Source organism: Staurois parvus, unplaced genomic scaffold, assembly GCF_062004578.1.
Source record: "Staurois parvus isolate SC_StPar_1 unplaced genomic scaffold, SC_StPar_1.0 ptg000637l, whole genome shotgun sequence".
In the NCBI taxonomy this organism is placed as follows: Eukaryota; Metazoa; Chordata; class Amphibia; order Anura; family Ranidae; genus Staurois; species Staurois parvus.
Window position 1 is genome coordinate 729078 of NW_028318433.1, and position 14866 is coordinate 743943.

Genomic DNA, 14866 nt, shown 5'->3' on the forward strand with positions numbered 1-14866 from the left:
GAGGACAAAGGCTAGAGCAGGATCTGGGTGCTTCAGGATAGATGCGGAGGTGAACAAGGTCTTTAATTGCTGAAAGGCTGTTTGGGCCTCAGGAGTCCATTTGAAGGGGATATGTTGCCTGGTGAGCTATGTTACTGGTGCGATGATCCCAGAGACGTTTTTGATAAATTTCCTGTAGAAATTTGCAAATCCTACAAAATGTTGCACTGCTTTCCTGTCTCCTGGAACGGGCCACTCCAATACAGAGGACACTTTTTGGGGGTCCATAGAAATGCCCTCGGGGTGATCACAAGTCCAAGGAACTGGATAGACTGTCTCTCAAACTCACATTTTTCAACTTTTGCCTAAAGGTGATGTTGGCGTAATCTATCCAGAGTCTTCTTCACATGATCCCGATGTTTTTCTATTAAACTGGAGAAAACTAAGATGTCATCCAGGTAAACAATTATGAACAGATCCAAATAGTCCCGAAATATATCGTTTACAAGGTGTTGGAAGGTTTCTGGGGCATTACAGAGACCAAAAAGGCATCACCAGGTATTCAAAATGCCCGAAGTGGGTTCAAAAAGCCATCTTCCGTTCGTCACCTTTGCGGATTCTAAACAGATTGTAAGCGCCCCTCAGATCCAGTTTTGAGAAGAAACATGCTCCTCGCAGCCTTTGGAATAACTCAGGAATTAGAGGCAGGGGATAATGATTTTTGACTGTTATCTTGTTTAGGTCACGTTAGTCCACACAGGGTCTGAGGGTGTGATCCTTCTTCTCAACAAAGAAGATGCGAGCTCCTGCTGGTGATGTAGAAGGCCGAATAAACCCTTTTTCCAAACTCTCATCAATATAACCCTGGAGGACCTCTAATTCTACTTCAGATAGGGAGTAAATTTGTCCGAAAGGAATTTCGGTGCCGGGAAGGAGCTCAATCGGACAATCATAGGAACGATGAGGAGGAAGAGTATTGGCAATCTTTTTATTAAATACGTCCAGATAATCGTGGTAAACAACAGGAACAAGTTTCATGGTCTCGGGATCAGAGTGAATTCTAAGAAGAGAGGTTGCTGCACTTGGTTCTTTAGGAATACAGTGGTTCAGACAGTATTCTGAAGGGAAGAAGATTTCTCCAGACAACCAATTGATGGTTGGGTTGTGTGCTCTTAGCCAGGGCATGCCGAGAATAACTGGAAATATCGGGGAAGTAATGATATCCAGACACAGAAATTCCTGGTGTCCCGAGGAGGTGATGCATAACATTGGCACGGTCTCTTGTGTCACAGGGCCAGAACTGATACCAGATCCATCCGCTAGATGAACCTAAAGTCTTTGTGCCTTGGTACGGAGCAGAATCTTATTCTGGGTAGCGAAGTTTACATCCATAAAACAACTACAAGCACCAGAGTCTATAATGGCTGGACCGTGATCGTCCCTTCGGCCAGTTGTAGTTGAAGGTGGAAGGAAAGATGCGTTCGGCTTGTTCCTTGGGGATGCATCATATAGAACCAGCTGGGAGAGGGCTTATGAGGTCTTATTGGGCACGTCACTATATATTGACATGCGTCACCACAGTAGAGACAGAGCTAAAACTTCTGTCATCGAATACGGTCTGCAGCAGACAACTGTGGTCTCCAAAAGCTCCTTCTAGATGGATTAAGATGTTTTCCTTTATTAATGGGTAACTCTGATGGAACAGCAGTCGTAGAGGGCACAGGAGTCCCCATTTCTGAACATATCAAGATCTCCCCATTTCTTTTCTCATCCTGTCTCTCCCAAATCCGACGGTCAATGTGGATAGTCAGGTCTATCAGATTCTCCAGTCTGGTTGGTACCCCCACTTGGGCAAGCTCAGGGTGTCAGAAAGGCCACGACGAAACTGGTAGCGGAGAGCAGACTCATTCCATTTAGTATCGGAACTCCAGATGCGGAAATCGGTAACATATTCCTCAACAGGCCTTTGGCCCTGCTGTAACTTGCTGAGCACTGAACATGAGCAGAGACACTCCTTAAATAGGCCGTCTGGCACCAATCTTTGCTGTGCGTGATCACACATTTCCAATCACGGTTCGTCTTGCTGGAAATCCCTTACAACAGGGCGGGGCAAACCACATCTAGAAACCAGAGACACATCAGCAGACACCCCCACCCAGCCAATACACAAACACATTCATCCTATAATAGTTTGCTCCCAAGCCAGACACACAATAGAACAATGGGATACACCACATGGCAGTAAACAATGAACAACCCCCACACCCCACCTATACATGTCTACACAATACTAGGACATTCCACCCTGTACCCCTAACAGGCACAGGGTGACTTACACATAAGAGGGATATGGGGAGCTGAGACAGGGATCTCTCTACTCCTCCAACGTGAGCTGTGTTCCATGGGCCCCCACCCAAAGTCACTCCCATCACAGGAAGCACCTACAACAACAAATGGCAGAGTTGCCAGCTGACTGATTAAGCACTGAACCACCATTTACTAATGTTGGCATGGACATATGTGGCCCCTGGACTGTTGTTACACGCAGAACTCGTGGCGGAGTTGCTAACAATAAGCGATGGGCTGTGCTGTTCACTTGCTTGAGCATTGGTGCAGTGCACATTGATGTGATAGAATCAATGGACTCTTCTTGTATCATTAATGCTTTCAGAAGATTTGTTTCTGTACGAGGACCTGTAAAGTCACTGAGATCTGACTGTGGGACTCATTTTACAGCAGCAGAAAAGATAGAGATCTTCTTGAATGGCAATAAGTGTAAATGGGAACTCAACCCACCTCATTCCTCACATGGGAGGCTCTTGGGAACGCATGATTGGAGTTGCAAGAAAGATCCTGGACTCTATGCTACTGGACCAGAAAACATCTCAATTTACTCATGAAATCTTAGTCACTCTTCTTGCAGAAGTGTCCGCTATAATCAATGCAAGGCCATTGGTCCCTGTGTCCTCAGATCCCGAGTTCCCAGTGTTGCTCACTCCAGCCACTCTTCTTACCCAAAAAACTGGGGTAGCCACTATTCCCACAGAGGAACTTGATTACCCCAACATTTACAAGCATCAATGGCGACGGGTTCAACATCTTGCTAATGTGTTCTGGAATCGCTGGAAGATGGAGTACCTTTCTACCCTTCAAAGTCGTAATAAATGGCAAACTAGCAAACCCAATCTACAAGTGGGAGACGTAGTTGTTTTGAAGGAGACAGATTCCCATGGTAACCATTGGCCCATGGCTCTTATTACAAAGACTATGCCAAGTAACGATGGAAAGGTACGCAAGGTAGAAGTTAGAGTCATGAAAGAAGGTTCTGCACACCTTTACTTCAGGCCTATAAAGGAACCAAAGAGGAAGACAAGTCATCCACCTGAATTACAGGGAGGTAAGAAGGAAGGTGCATGTTGCTGCCTTCTCCTCTGAATATGGATTTCCATGTCTCAGCCTGGACTTTCCACACCAACATCTGCAAGTATTATGCTGAATGTTTGCATTGTTTTCCTTTGTTCTTCCCTTCCCTCTTGTTTTGCAGATGTTCCCGGAAAGAATCTTCATTATTTATATTGGACTTGAACTAAAGTTTATTTGGTTTAATGTTGTATAGATAGCCCCTCCCCCTTTCCCAGAAATGCATTGCAGTTCTAGCCTCATGGCAAGAAGCAGAAACATTATGATCTTTTGACCGATCGAATGTTCATTGTTGTAAGATTCTCTCAGTTTATGGAAGAAACTTCACAAGATCTACAAGATGTCTTATTGATGGAGTCACTGACTGTGGTATCCAACTGAGGATGAAGTTATCACCATCTCATCACAACTGTAAGTTACAGAGATCACACTATCAATGCTTAGATTGGAGAGACAGAACACCTATACATACCCGTCCCCGGCTTCTCACCGCTCACCCATACATACCCATCCCAGGCTTCTCACCCCTCCCCCATACATACCCGTCCCAGGCTTCACACCCCTCCCCCATACATACCCGTCCCCGGCTTCTCACCCCTCCCCCATACGTACCCATCCACGGCTTCTCACCCCTCCCCCATACATACCCATCTCCGGCTTCTCACCCCTCCCCCATACATACCCGCCCACGGCTTCACACCCCTACCCGGCTTCTCACCCCTCCCCCATACATACCCGTCCCCGGCTTCTTACCCCTCCCCCATACATACCCGCCCACGGCTTCACACCCCTCCCCCATACATACCCGCCCATGGCTTCACACCCCTCCCCCATACATACCCGTCCCCGGCTTCTCACCCCTCCCCCATACATACCCGTCCCCGGCTTCTCACCCCTCCCGCACACATACCCGTCCCCGGCTTCTCACCCCTCCCCCATACATACCCGTCCACGGCTTCACACCCCTCCCCCATACATACCCGTCCACGGCATCACACCCCTCCCCCATACATACCCGTCCACGGCTTCACACCCCTCCCCCATACGTACCCGTCCCCGACTTCTCACCCCTCCCCCATACATACCCGTCCCCGACTTCACACCCCTTCCCCATACATAGCTGTCCCCGGCTTCACACCCCTCCCCCATATGTACCCATCCTCGACTTCTCACCCCTCCCCCATACATACCCGTCCACGGCTTCTTACCCCTCCCCCATACACACCCGTCCCCGGCTTCACACCCGTCCCCCATACATACCCATCCCCGGCTTCACACCCCCTCCCCCATACATACCCGTCCACGGCTTCAAACCCCTCCCCCATACATACCCGTCCCCAACTTCTCACCCCTCCCCCATACATACCCGTCCCCGACTTCTCACCCCTCCCCCATACGTACCCGTCCCTGGCTTCTAACCCCTCCACCACATATATCTGTCCCTGGCTTCTAACTCCTCCCCCACACATACCCGTCCCCGACTTGTCATCCCTCCACCACACATACCCCTCCCCCATACACATCCCTCCTCAACTTCTCACCCCTCCCCCATACACATCCCTCCCAAGCTTCTCACCCCTCCCCCATATATATCCCCTCCCAGCTTCTCAAACCTCCCTCATAAATATCCCTCCCCAGCTTCTCACTCCTCCCCCATATACATCCCTCCCAAGCTTCTCACTTCTCCCCTATACACATCCCTCCCCAGCTTCTCACCCCTCCCCCATATATATCCCCTCCCAGCTTCTCAAACCTCCCTCATACATATCCTCTCCCAACTTTTCACCACTTCCCCATATATATCCCTTCCCAGCTTCTCACCCCCTCCCCCATACACATCCCTTCTGAGCTTCACACCCCTCCCCCATACACATCTCTCCCCAGCTTCTCACCCATCCTCCATACATATCTTCCTTAGCTTCTTGCCCCTCCCCCATACACAGCTGTAACGGAACTGACCCCAGACTGCGCTTGAGTACTTCCATTAGAATACTGCTTCCCCCTCCGAACACCGACCACAGACACCACAGCCGCCCATACAAGACTAGACACCAGTCCTGAAGTAAACCAGGAGGTAGACTACATTATTTGAACACAGATACAAGATATATACACTCAGGGGACAATCCCCCCTCCCTGCATAATGACCCTGGGCGGGGCAATCTACATTTAGTCACAAGAGACACACAGGTATTCAAACTTCACACCAGCAGACAGTCCCATCAGGAGGGAGGGCTGCTGGAGACACCCCCCACCAACCAATACACACAAACACATACATCCCATAATAGTTTGCTCCCAAGCCAGACAAACAATAGAACAATGAGATGCAACCACATGGCATTAAATAATGAACAACCCCCCCCACCCCACCTAGACATGTCTACACAATATCAAGACATCTCACCCTGCACCCCTAACAGGCACAGGATGACTTACACATAAGAGGGATATGGGTGCTGAGACAGGGGTCTCCCCACCTCTCCAAAGTAAGCTGGGTTCCATGGGCCCCGCACCCAAAAGCCCTCCCCAACTTCTCACCCCTCCACCATTTGCATCCCTTCCCAACTTCTCACCCCTCCCCCATACACATCCCTCCCAGCTTCTCACCTCTCCCCCATACACATCCCTCCTCAACTTATCACTCCTCCCCATATACAATAATCCCCATCTTCTCCCCTCTCCCCCCATTCACATCCCTCCCAGCTTCCCACCCCTCCCCCATACATATCCTTCCCAGCATCTCACCCCTCTCCCATACATACCTGGTGTCTCTCCTGTTATTCTGTCTCGGACACATCAGAGGAACATGGTGGGAGATCGACCTGAATGTCCTTCCTAGGAGGGAATACCGGAGCCATTCTGAGGCCCATTTAATGGCCGGCAATGAGGAGGAAACCAACACTGAGAAGTAGATGCTGAGATATATACAGCACGGGGCAGGACAGTGGCTGAGTGGTTTGCACTTCCACCTGGCAGTACTCAGGTTGTTGGTTCAAATCCCAACCATGGCACCACCTGCCTGGAGTTTGCATGTTCTCCCTGTGCTTGCGTAGGTTTCCTCCGGGTACTCCGGTCTCCTCCTACACTACAAAGACATGCTGGGAGGTGAATTGTCTCCTAAGTTGTCCCTAGTATGTGTATGTATGAATGTGAGTTAGGGCCCTTAGATTGTACGCTCCTCGGGGGCGGGGACTGATGGGAATTATTATTATTATACAGTATTTATATAGCGGCAGAAGGTTTGCTCAGCGCTGTACATTATAGTGGGGGACAGAACATGAGACAGTACTGTAACAATACAATACACGAGGGGTGCGAGGGCCCTGATCCTTGGAGCTTACAATCTAGGAGGGAGGGGATGGTGGTACAGGAGGAAATGGCTGTGGGAGATGGAGTGGTAGGAGGAGTGGAGGAGATTGGCAGTTAGGTGAGGGTGGGGTAGGCTTCCCTGAAGAGATGGGTTTTCAGGGTGCGCCTAAAGGTGAGGAGGGTAGGTGACAGTCTGAAGGATTGGGGAAGGGAGTTCCAGAGGATAGGGGAAGTCCTAGTGAAGTCCTGCAGTCGGGCGTGGGAGGTGGAGACCAGGGAGCTAGAAAGTAGGAGGTCTTGTGAGGAGTGAAGATTACGGGTTGGGTGGTATTTGGGTATCAGGTCTGTGAGGTAGTTTGGGGCGGAGTTATGAATGGCTTTGTATGTCAATGTTAGTAGTTTGAATTTAATGCGTTGAGCAATTGGGAGCCAGTGGAGGGAATGACAAAGGGGGGTGGAGGACACTGAGTGGAGGCCAGTGGAGGGAATGACAGAGGGGGGTGGAGGACACTGAGTGGAGGCCAGTGGAGGGAATGACAGAGGGGGGTGGAGGACACTGAGTGGAGGCCAGTGGAGGGAATGTCAGAGGGGGGTGGAGGACACTGAGTGGAGGCCAGTGGAGGGAATGACAGAGAGGGGTGGAGGACACTGAGTGGAGACCAGTGGAGGGAATGACAGAGGGGGGTGGCAGATGTGGAGCGGTTGGTAAGGTGGATGAGTCTGGTCGCTGAGTTCAGGATAGACTGAAGCGGGGATAGTCTGTGATGAGGGAGGCCGGTGAGGAGGGAGTTGCAGTAGTCCAGATGTGAGATAATAAGGGAGGGAACAAGTAGTTTAGTAGTGTCTGGGGTGAGGAATGAACGTATTTTGGAGATGTTGCAGAGGTGGAGCCTGCATGAGTTTGCCAACGATTGGACATGGGGTTGGAAGGATAGGTTTGAGTCCAGGGTGACACCCAGGACTTTGGCTTGTGTGGTGGGATTGATGGTGGCGTTGTTAGTCATGATGGAGAGTATGGGAGGGGGGCACAGGCTGGGGGGAAAATCAGGAGCTCGGTTTTGGAAAGGTTCAATTTGAGGAAATGGAGCAACATCCAGTTTGATATGTCGTTCAGTAGGTGGGTGATACGGGCGGAGACTGAAGGGGTGAGGGGTGGAGAGGTAGATTTGTGTATCATGGGCATAGAGGTGATAGTTGAAGCCGTGGGAGTGTATCAGTTTGCCAAGGGAGGAGGTGTAGATGGGGCCCGAGGACAGAGCCTTGGGGGACCCCAACAGAGAGGGGGAGGTGGTAGTGTTATAGGTAACGCTGAAGGAGCGCTGGGATAGATAGGAGAACCAGGAGAGGGCGGAGTCTCTGATGCCAAAGGAGTGCAGTTTATTAAGGAGAAGAGGGTGGTTGACGGTGTCGAAGGCCGCAGAAAGGTTGAGGAGCAGGAGGACTGAGTGGTGGCCATTAGTTTTAGTGGTTAGCAGGTCGGTGATTTGAGTAAGGTGGTTTCGGTGGAGTGTAAGGCGGTTTCGGTGGAGTGTAGGGCGGGTTCGGTGGAGTGTAGGGCGGGTTCGGTGGAGTGTAGGGGACGGAAGCCGGACTGTAGGGGAATCGAGGAGGTTGTTGTCAGTGAGGTGGGTGTTAGGCGATCCTAGACTAAGCGCTCAAGGAGCTTGGAAGTAAATGGCAGCAGGGAGATGGGTCTGAGGTTGTTCAGGTCGGTGGGGTCCAGGGAGGGTTTTTTGAGTATGGGGGTGATGTGCACATGCTTTAGGGGGGAGGGAAATGCGCCAGTAGAGAGGGAGAGATTGAAGATGTGGGTGAGGGAGCGTAGGATGGAGGGGGAGGTTGACCGGGGAGTTGTGAGGGGACAGGGTCAAGGAATGTACAATATAGATATAAACTGACGGCGCTATATAAGTACCTGGAATAAATAATAATAATACACCCAGATCATCGATGACGAGGAGGAAGGTTCGGTCACAGATGATTGGTCCGTCTATAGCAGGGACAGGAGCCGGGACCAGGAATAGGAGATCCACCTGACTTACCCGTGTGCTCTGACATGGAGAAGATCCCATGCTGGCCCTATGGTGGCCGTGTGTTCAGGATGGAGACCGACAATCACAGGACCTTCTGGAAGCCGATCTAAAATGGCTGAGAGGAAAAAAAGTGTTCCCGGGACAGGAAGTGACACCGAACAGGAAGTGACACCGAACAGGAAGTGACACCGAACAGGAAGTGACACCGAACAGGAAGTGACTCCAGACAGATTTATACAGAGGGTGCAGTATGGAGAGCAGACACTAGATGGTGCTGGTCCAAAAAAACTGAATAGCATAAAACAGGGAAAGCTATCAAGTTATCTCATTACAGTGGATTAGATCTTTGTCCTCCATTTTGTTGTAGCCTTCCTGTCCCTCCTCCGGCGGCCATTTTCCCTTAGTCTAATACAATGTTCTCACAGTTATACACATTACAGTGCAGTGGATTAGATCTTTGTCCTCCATTTTGTTGTAGCCCGCCTGTCCCTCCTCCGGCGGCCATTTTCCCTTAGTCTGAGATGAATGCTGGCACATTTTGTCCCCTGATATTAGACATTAGCCGGGTGATTGTATACACACAGCGGGCAGATATCAATCAATGTCACCCACTAGTCTATACTGTCACGGGGTTGGCCAGCCAATCATGTGGCTCCTATTCTGTCCTTCCAATGACCATTCCTAGTACATAGGACTCATCTTCCATACTACATTCATGATACAACAAGATGGAAACTCCCAATATACAGAGAAAATCTCCCATAAAATACATAAAAATCACATCTGCCCTAAAGGGCCATAAACATAAGAAGATTGCCCCTGACGCCCCCAGATTCATCTACAATACTAGCCAAGGTGTCATTGGTCCCCCTAATACACGGATAGTACCCCAATCCTGCATTCATACATGTGACAATACACCATGGATTCCTCCCGCTCTATATTATGTCTCCATACAAATCAGTCGCCATCCAATCCATCCATCTCACAAAAGCTCCAATACCCAGCAAATGTTTCCGTCTCCTCCTAGTAATAACCATGTGATCTCCATGAGAATAAAGCGCCAATTTGTGTCCTTATCCCCTCCCCCTACGCAGGATGTACACCCCTTCATGGCCACGCCTCTTTATGTAACTGACAATTGCGCGGTCGTGCAACGCTGCACCCAAACTAAATATCCGTCCTTTCTTCACACAAATAGAGCTTTCTGTCGGTGGGATGTCATCACCTGTGCGCTTTTTATTTTTCACGCCATAAACAAAAAAAGACCAAACATTTTGAAGAAAAACAATATTTTGTACTTTCAGCTATAAAATATATAAAGTAACCTCAAAGTTAGTTATAAATTTCACCAAAATGTCTCCCGCTCCATGTTGTCCTCAAATACAACTCCAACCTCCATGCTGCTAAGCAAACCTACTACAACTCTCATCAAGATCCTCTCATCCAATCCTCATCACTCTCCTCTACCCTTAATTCCTTACTCCGCCCCCCACTGCCTCCGCCCACCAACTTACTTACTGCACAGGAGATTGCCAGTCACTTCAAGAAGATGGACACAATTCGTGACGAGATCTCCAGTGTCAAGCTTCCTCCTCCAACCAACATACCAGACCCAACACCAAACTCAAGTGTCACGGTGTGCCAGGCTGTGCGCTCTCCCCCCTCTCAGCCCCACCCACCTCTCCCTCCTCTCAGCTCCACCCACCTCTCCCTCCTCTCAGCTCCACCCACTTCTCCCCCCTCTCATCATGTCACGGCCCTTTGAAGCCCCGCCATCCAGGATGAGAGGTGTGACTCCTGTCACCTCTCTGTCTCTATCCAGAGCAGCTGGAGGGGGAGAGATAGTTCCCTGAGGTGAGGTTCACACCTCTCCAGTCATCCAGCAGGAGAAGGGGCAGACCCCCCGCAGGGATGTGTCGGGCCGTGGCAGTCAGCATGGCCCCGGCAAGTACAGCATGGGATCAGGAGTTTCCTATGCCTGCACTCAGCGACTGAAAAAGGCTGTGCTCTCGTGAGCGTGGCCCATGTCATGGGGGTGTGCCTCGTTGCTGGGCAATGCGGCACGCCACCCCACGGTTGCCAGGATGACTGGGAGCATCCTACACTGGTCTTAAGAAGGCCGATGAGGAGCGTCCCAGGTCGTTCTGTTCACTACACAGCTGCTGCGAGGTCTGCGGTGAGGCAAGACCCCCACAGCCACTCTGCAAAGACCCCGGGATCGGGAGGATTATTACCAGCTGACACTCTGCAGTAATACCGGGATCGGGAGGATTATTACCAGCTGACACTCTGCAGTATTACCCGGGATTTACAGTATTATTACCCGCTGGGCACGCTGCCATACTCCAAGGACTGCTTTGCTGTGGGCCCCACAATACTCTGCCTAATACTCTGGGGCCCGGATTACCCACTGTTGCTGTGTGCTAGGACTACCTGTTGTGGGCCCCCCTATACTCTGCCTAATACTCTGGGGCCCGGATTACCCGCTGTTGCTGTGTGCTGAGGAGGGTCGCCCCCCTGCTATCATCTGCTGTGAGCCAGGACATCCCTGCTGGGCCTGTGAGTGTCTGCACCCGTTTTATTCCCCTATGGACTGTCCATGAACTCTCCCCCCTTTCTCTTCTCTGTTTGGATTACAAACTGCCAGAGACTCTGACTTTGCCCCCTGGGGCCGGATTACAATTGTTTTGGGCCCTCTCCCTGCTCTTCCCCTACACTGGGCACTGAGACGCTGCCTGCTGACCCCAATTGAGTGATTGTCATCTTTCAATAAAGCTTTGTGTGTTTATCATCTGCTCTGTGTGTTCTGTCCTGCCTACCCCCCGTCACAGGGGGTGTGTACTGTCCCGTCCTGGTATTAGGGGGTGTTTGTCCTGTCCTGCCTACCCCCATCACAGGGAGTGTTTGTACTGTCCTGGTATTTGGGGATGTTTGCACCATCCTGGTATTTGGGGGTGTTTGTCCTGTCCTGCCTACCCCGGTCACAGGGGGTGTGTACTGTCCTGTCCTGGTATTTGGGGGTGTTTGTACTGTCCTGGTATTTGGGGGTGTTTGTACCGTCCTGGTATTTGGGGGTGTTTGTACCGTCCTGGTATTTGGGGGTGTTTGTACCGTCCTGCCTACCCCCCGTCACAGGGGGTGTGTACTGTCCTGTCCAGGTATTTGGGGGTGTTTTTCCTGTCCACTACCGTCACAGGGGGTGTGTACTGCCCTGTCCTGGTATTTGGGGGTGCTTGTCCTGTCCTGCTTACCCCCCATCACAGGGGGTGTGTACTGTCCTGGTATTTGGGGGTGTTTGTCCTGTCCAGGTATTTGGGGGTGTTTGTCCTGTCCTGCCTACCCTCCGTCACAGGGGGTGTGTACTGTCCTGTCCTGGTATTTGGGGGTGTTTGTCCTGTCCTGCCTACCCCCCGTCACAGGGGGTGTGTACTGTCCTGTCCTGGAATTTGGGGGTGTTTGTCCTGTCCTGTCCTGCCTACCCCCATCACAGGGAGTGTTTGTACTGTCCTGGTATTTGGGGGTGCTTGTACTGTCCTGGTATTTGGGGGTGTTTGTCCTGTCCTGCCTACCCTCCGTCACAGGGGGTGTGTACTGTCCTGGTATTTGGGGGTGCTTGTCCTTTCCTGCCTACCCCCCGTCACAGGGGGTGTGTACTGTCTTGTCCTGGTATTTGGGGGTGTTTGCCCTGTCCAGGTATTTGGGGGTGTTTGTCCTGTCCACCCCAGTCACAGGGGGTGTGTACTGTCCCGTCCTGGTATTTGGGGTGCTTGTCCTGTCCTGCTTACCCCCCATCACAGGGGGTGTGTACTGTCCTGGTATTTGGGGGTGTTTGTCCTGTCCTGGTATTTGGGGGTGTTTGTCCTGTCCTGCCTACCCCCCCATCACAGGGGGTGTGTACTGTCCTGTCCTGGTATTTGGCGGTGTTTGTACCATCCTGGTATTTGGCGGTGTTTGTACCATCCTGGTATTTGGGGGCGTTTGTAACGTCCTGGTATTTGGGGGCGTTTGTACCGTCCTGGTATTTGGGGGTGTTTGTACCGTCCTGGTATTTGGGGGTGTTTGTACCGTCCTGGTATTTGGCGGTGTTTGTACCGTCCTGGTATTTGGGGGCGTTTGTACCGTCCTGGTATTTGGGGGTGTTTGTAACGTCCTGGTATTTGGGGGTGTTTGTACCGTCCTGCCTACCCCCCGTCACAGGGGGTGTGTACTGTCCTGTCCTGGTATTTGGGGGTGTTTGTCCTGTCCTGCCTACCCCCCATCACAGGGGGTGTGTACTGTCCTGTCCTGGTATTTGGGGGTGTTTGTACCGTCCTGCCTACCCCCCGTCACAGGGGGTGTGTACTGTCCTGTCCTGGTATTTGGGGGTGTTTGTACTGTCCTGCCTACCCTCCATCACAGGGGGTGTGTACTGTCCTGTCCAGGTATTTGGGGGTGTTTGTCCTGTCCACCCCCGTCACAGGGGGTGTGTACTGTCCTGTCCTGGTATTTGGGGGTGCTTGTCCTGTCCTGCTTACCCCCCATCACAGGGGGTGTGTACTGTCCTGGTATTTGGGGGTGCTTGTCCTGTCCTGGTATTTGGGGGTGCTTGTCCTGTCCTGGTATTTGGGGGTGCTTGTCCTGTCCTGCCTACCCCCCGTCACAGGGGGTGTGTACTGTCCTGTCCTGGTATTTGGGGGTGTTTGTCCTGTCCTGCCTACCCCCATCACAGGGAGTGTTTGTACTGTCCAGGTATTTGGGGGTGTTTGTACTGTCCTGGTATTTGGGGGTGTTTGTCCTGTCCTGCCTACCCTCCGTAACAGGGGGTGTGTACTGTCCTGGTATTTGGGGGTGCTTGTCCTGTCCTGCCTACCCCCCGTCACAGGGGGTGTGTACTGTCTTGTCCTGGTATTTGGGGGTGTTTGCCCTGTCCAGGTATTTGGGGGTGTTTGTCCTGTCCACCCCAGTCACAGGGGGTGTGTACTGTCTTGTCCTGGTATTTGGGGGTGCTTGTCCTGTCCTGCTTACCCCCCATCACAGGGGGTGTGTACTGTCCTGGTATTTGGGGGTGTTTGTCCTGTCCTGCCTACCCCCGTCACAGGGGGTGTGTACTGTCCTGTTCTGGTATTTGGGGGTGTTTGTCCTGTCCTGGTATTTGGGGGTGTTTGTCCTGTCCTGCCTACCCCCCCATCACAGGGGGTGTGTACTGTCCTGTCCTGGTATTTGGGGGTGTTTGTCCTGTCCTGCCTACCCCCCATCACAGGGGGTGTGTACTGTCCTGTCCTGGTATTTGGGGGCGTTTTTGCTGTCCTGCCTACCCCCCATCACAGGGGGTGTGTACTGTCCTGTCCTGGTATTTGGGGGGTGTTTGTCCTGTCCTGCCTACCCCCCATCACAGGGGGTGTGTACTGTCCTGTCCTCGTATTTGGGGGTGCTTGTCCTGTCCTGCCTGCCCCCCATCACAGGGGGTGTGTACTGTCCTGTCCTGGTATTTGGGGGTGTGTACTGTCCTGGTATTTGGGGGTGTTTGTCCTGTCCTGCCTACCCCCCATCACAGGGGGTGTGTACTGTCCTGTCCTGGTATTTGGGGGTGTTTGTCCTGTCCTGCCTACCCCCCATCACAGGGGGTGTGTACTGTCCTGTCCTGGTATTTGGGGGTGCTTGTCCTGCCTGCCCCCCATCACAGGGGGTGTGTTCTGTCCTGGTATTTGGGGGTGCTTGTCCTGCCTGCCCCCCATCACAGGGGGTGTTTGTACCGTCCTTATTTCAATGATACAACAACATGGTGACCTCATTCTTCTCATGACTGCACTGTGTCTGGTATGGTGCTCTGTATATATATATAGTAAAGCATATAAACACTTCATACGTTAGGGACGGGGCGTATTTACCGCAAACAAGGCGCTTGCCTTGGGCGGCATTTGTTAGGGACTCATGTGACAGGTGACAGAAAATGGGGACCAAGTGAGCTCAGCCATGGGATGGGAGAGAGTCTGTGGGCTTCTGGAGGGTGTAGAGGCCGACTCTGGTTCCCACACATGGGTGACACTGGGGATGGCTGGCTGCTTTATTTCCGGAGAGGTGCAGGTGAGTGCTAGAAGAACGCATCTCTAGAAAAGAACTATGAACTGTTTTGTCTCATA